We start from the raw sequence: 6,003 nt of genomic DNA on the forward strand, positions 1-6,003 counted from the left end.
ATGCAGGATGGGAGTTATTTTATTTGTAGTAAAGGTACAGAATGATGGTTATCTTGCTTGTTGTAGTAAAGGTACAGGAGAGGAGTTCCTTTACTTATTGTTATAAAGAGTTACCTTACTTGTTGTGGGAGTTATCTTGCTTGTTGTAGTAAAGGTGCAGAATGGAACTTGTTTTACTTGTAGTAAAGGTAGAGGATGGGGGTTGTCTTATTTGTTCTAGTAAAGGTACGGGATAGGAGTTATCTTGTTGCAATAAAGGTACAGGATAGGAGTTATCTTGTTGTAATAAAGGTACAGAATAGGAATTAGCTTACATGTTGTAGAAAAGGTGCAGAATGGGAGTTATCTTGTTTGTTGTAGTAAAGGTACAGGATATGCGTTATCTTACATGTTGTAGAAAAGGTGCATATGCGAGTTACCTTACTTGTTGTAGTAACGGTACAGGATATGAGTTATCTTGTTCCAATAAAGGTGCAGGATAGGAGTTACCTTACTTGTTGTAGTAACGGTACAGGATAGGAGTTATCTTACATGTTGTAGAAAAGGTGCAGAATGGGAGTTATTTTACTTGTAGTAAAGGTACAGGATGGGGATTACCTGGTTGTAATAAAGGTACAGGATAGGAGTTACCTTACTTGTTGTAGTAACGGTACAGGATATGAGTTATCTTGTTCCAATAAAGGTGCAGGATAGGAGTTACCTTACTTGTTGTAGTAAAGGTACAGGATAGGAGTTATCTTACATGTTGTAGAAAAGGTGCAGAATGCGAGTTATTTTACTTGTAGTAAAGGTACAGGATGGGGATTACCTGGTTGTAATAAAGGTACAGGATAGGAGTTACCTTACTTGTTGTAGTAACGGTACAGGATATGAGTTATCTTGTTCCAATAAAGGTGCAGGATAGGAGTTATCTTACATGTTGTAGAAAAGGTGCAGAATGGGGGTTATTTTGCTTGTAGTAAAGGTAGAGGATGGGAGTTATCCAGCTCCTAATAAGGATTTAAAACTTTAAATATACCATTATATCTTTGAGAAGGAAATCATTATTTCAAATTTACCATAAACTAACAATTGGTTATATTCCAAATATTTTGTATGGTTTATCCATAACATGAAAAGGAAATACATTGATTAAGCGTATTGTTTTGGCCTGGTTTCAATAACAAATTAAGCATATTTCATCAATTTATAGTGTTACTTTTAGTTGATTCAGTACTGACGTTTTATGAAAATTGAAATGTTAATTACAAATAAATACACTAATTTAAAGACTATATATTCAGTTAAAGTGTTAAACGTTGATTTCAATAACTTGAAACTTGTTGGAAGATATCAAGATTGTACCTTGACGAAGATTTAGTTTTGCTTGTTTCAGAATCTTTTTAATGATATGTAAATTTCGGAAACTTATCATTACTCATTCTGATGGAAAATTGAGTTTAAACTACTCATACTCTCATGACAATACTCAATGTACTAATAAAGGTAAACATCACAGTTTAATTACCTTTCACTCCTATTATGTCATGAAACATATTATGTCATGGTAAACACTTCAATTTAAATACTTCTTAGTCCCATATTGTAGTGTAACTTAGTTAAATATACATCAGTCTCATATTATGGTGTAACTTATTTTAGAAGTAGATACCTCAGTTTAAACCAATAGGTGTTTTTTGTTTATATTGTTGTTTACAACGTCTGGTAACCTTATGTAGAATAATGACTGAACATGTTGCAAGTAACAATAGGTATTAAGTGTGTAGTATAGTTTATTTTTAAGAATCCTGTTGGAATTCAGATTCCAATAAATTCTATTTTCTATAAAAACTAATCTTTTTTTTGTTGCCGAAAATTATTTTACGATTATATACGAACAGAAGTTATTACGACTCGTAAGCACGTTCCGGAAACGTGAACGTACCACGTTAGGAGAAAAGTTAAGCGAAATAGACGAAGCTTTAAAGGGCTTAAGCTTACGTGTAGTAAATTTCACACTTCCTTGAATAGTTGTTGAACTTTGGAAAGCGGAATATCACAAAACGAAGAATGGCGTGCAGGTTAATGTGACGTCAAGGACATTTTATAATCTATTTTTAAGCCTCGTTAGCTTTATTTGGTTCTTACACCAGGTCACCTGAACTATGATAGGACAACGTCTTATATACACTATTACAATAAATGTAACGAACTCAGAAACAAAACTGATTTTAATAAAATCAGAATAAAACATTATTCTAAGTCTATGTGAGATTGATTAATTCAGATGACACAGAAGAAAACTGTTTTATTTTGTTTCAAAAGTGGAGTAAGAATTTATCTGAAGGTAAAAATTGAATGTAACGTAGTTTTTAGTGACCAGTTTTAAAACACTTCTATTGGGAAATATGTATTTTAATACAACGAGTGTAAATGGTTGTAAAAATTTACCCGAGGATTATGAGTTAATTTCTTGCCAAGCGGAGAGTTAAAGAAAGTAACAATTCGGCAGCTGATAAAGTTTTTATGGATGCCAATGTTTACGTATTTGTACGAAGAGCTATCTATATATTAATTTTCAAACAGGCACTATATTCACTTGAGCTAGAAACTATGACTTTGTTTTTAAACATTCATTACAAGTAGTTGTATCAAAAGCTATGAACTAATGTTTAGCAGTTACTAAATGCTCTTGTGTGAAAGGACACAAATTAAGTGGCCTATAGGTACAATTGTGCAAGAAACTGTGAAATAGTATAATCATCCACTTGCGCCAAAAAATATGGATTAGTTTTAATCAGCCACTTGTGCCAAAAATATGGATTAGTTTTAATCAGCCACTTGTGCCAAAAAATATGGATTAGTTTTAATCAACCACTTGTGCCAAAAAATATGGATTAGTTTTAATCAGCCACTTTGCCAAAAATATGGATTAGTTTTAATCAGCCACTTGTGCCAAAAAATATGGATTAGTTTTAATCAACCACTTGTGCCAAAAAATATGGATTAGTTTTAATCAACCACTTGTGCAAAAAAAAGGATTAGTTTTAATCAGCCACTCGTGCCAAAAAATATGGATTAGTTTTAATCAGCCACTCGTGCCAAAAATATGGATTAGTTTTAATCGCCCACTTGTGCCAAAATATATGGATTAGTTTTAATCAGCCACTTGTGCCAAAAAATATGGATTAGTTTTAATCAGCCATTTGTGCCAAAAAATACGGATTAGTTTTAATCAACCATTTGTGCCATAAAAATATGGATTAGGTTTATTCAGCCACTAGGGCACTTGTATGAGATACTATGAACTAGTGGCTAGGCATTAGACAGCCACTATGTGCACTTCAAAAATAAAAACTTGTTTTCTTTAACATTCATGATATACTTTGTCAGAAATTATGAATTATTTACGTAGTTATTGTTACATTACTCTTGGATTTTTTCTTTATATGATTGTTATTTTACCCAAAGAATTTAAGTAACTAATACATGGTTTATTAAAGTGTATTTTTGTGTAATTTAGTAAACTTTGTTCTGATTTAACTTTTATTTGTTCAGAGCAGCAAAAACAATAGAGTTTACGTAAGCGTGCTATAAATAAATTAGTTTATGAGAGGGTCTGAACTCATATCATCATACTATTGGTCTCTCGGTGGGACAGCGCTAAGTCTACGGACTTACAACACTAAAATCCTGGGTTCGATTCCCCACAGATAGCCGAATGTAGCTTTGCTCTAAAACAAACATATCAAACGTAAACATATCTCTCTAAAAACACCCAATCATACTGTCGATATTCAATCGGTTTTGCGGATGCAGCGTCATCTACTAGCATGTTTATGAAACTGTTCGCATCCAGTATCTTTTTAGGTGAAGTTGTAGCTTTCAAAACAACAGTATTTATTATATTCTATTTGGAAGCCAATAAATTAATAATAAAAAGAACAAATAACGAAATAAATGTGGACGAAAAAACAAAGTATTAGAAGGTTATATGAAAACATCACGATTTTCGCAGTTTAGATTTTCCCAGGGAAAGTAAAGAAAAATGGACAATAATATGTCAACCACATAACACCTGCTTTATCCAGTACCAACGAGGCCCTTCGGTCAACGCCAGGGCTCTTCAGGTCGACTGGGATACGACACACATATTAATAGTCTAAGCGTTACTTATTTCGTCAAACTGCCTGAACAACAAACGTTTCGGTGTGAACTAGATTAAGCTGAGGAAATGTATCATAGTAACCATTAACGCTGCTTAAAATGTTGACTTATATATAAAAACTTTTTGATTCTTATTACACTAATCATCATCGCTTAAAATGTTCTCATTACTTAAACCAAAGAAGAGATTAGGCAGGTAAAGGCATGAAAAATGTCATTGCCTCAGCCTACAAAAAAGAAGAAAAAGGCACGACAAGTTGTTAGCTATGAAGTAACACATCGTGTTGTTTAAGAATCTCGTGCATGGAAAATTGATGTAAAGATCACCGTTTATGCTGCCCTCTGTGAATGAAAACAAGAATTTATATACACGGCTTTGTAGGACACTTTACCAATGATAATAATATAAGAAGCCAGTAACGTACTAAAATTTTATCGATACGGAAACGATATGCATGATTTTCTACAAAAAATAAATTTTGTACAATTTAATTTTACGCCCCTGGAAAGTTTCACTTTAATACTGGAGGTTGACAAATATGAAAAAAAAATGTTCTGGTAATAAAATAATTCACGATTTAAATTATTTTTTTCGCTTTTAGTAACAAATTCAATTCTGATGACTCTTTCTTCTGAGTTTTCAGACAGATAATTTAAAGTAATTCAAATACAACGTAGGTCCGGCATGGCCAGGTGGTTAGGGCGCTCGACTCGCAATCTGAGGGTCGCCGGTTTGAATCTCCGCCACACCAAACATGCTCGCCCTTTCAGCCGTGGGGGCGTTATAATGTGACGGTCAATCCCACTATTCGTTGGTAACTTTGAAGTGATATAAGACATAGAGTTGAAATATTTCTCGATGGCAAAATGCATAAGATATTGCAGAAACCTCATAAGTAAGTCGGTGTAACAATTTCGATAATTGTGTAGAACGATTCCCAATCCTATTTTAAAGGGAAAACTGTACACGTGTGTGCTCATATATAATTTTAAAAGTTCGATGTAGCAAATATTTTATTAAAAAGTAAAGGCTGTACAAAGAAAGAGTAAAAACGGAATATTTTATAACAATTTTTATAGTTGTAACATTCAATTATAAACTACCTGAAAAACCCATAAAAAAAAAGGTTGCTTTAAGTGTGTACTAGTCTAGAGCGTTTTTATGGGTTTTTTTAGGTGTCAACAGCAATACTTTTCCTTTTATGGTTATATTTGTTTTAGAATTTTGTGCAAAGTTACATAATGACAATCTGCGCATAGCCGTCCCTAATTCTGAACAGGTAAGGTAGTAGGAAGGCAGCTAAGTCAACAGCATCCACCGCCAACTCTTATGTGATCGAGTTATGGGATTTGAATGTCATTTTTATAGTACATTCGCAGCCTGTAAGTGCGGAATGCAATTTTGTAGCAATGGGTTGCGAACCATGAGTCCTTGGATTCAGAGTCTAGGCACGCTAACTACTAGACCACGCAAGGCTTTCTCCTTTACGTGAGTGTACGGTTTATCAATGAGTTATTTGTTCTTCTTTACCACAAATAAAAGTTTAAAGTGTATACATGTTTTCTGACACGGTAGAACGTATTACGGAAATAGCTATAAATTTGTCATATAAATTGGAACCTATTTATGAGCGGTGAAGCTATCTACCAAAGTCCAAAGTAATTTCCACATCATAGCCAAATCAAGGTTTGTTTGTTTTTGAATTTCGCGCAAAGCTACACGAGAGCTATCTGTGCTAGCCGTCCCTAATTTAGCAGTGTAAGATTAGAGAGAAGGCAGCTAGTCATCACCAGCCACCGCCAACTCTTGGGCTACTCCTTTACCAACGAATAGTGGGATTGACCTAAACATTATAA

Source organism: Limulus polyphemus, unplaced genomic scaffold (genome assembly GCF_000517525.1).
Source record: "Limulus polyphemus unplaced genomic scaffold, Limulus_polyphemus-2.1.2 Scaffold147, whole genome shotgun sequence".
Taxonomy (NCBI): domain Eukaryota; kingdom Metazoa; phylum Arthropoda; class Merostomata; order Xiphosura; family Limulidae; genus Limulus; species Limulus polyphemus.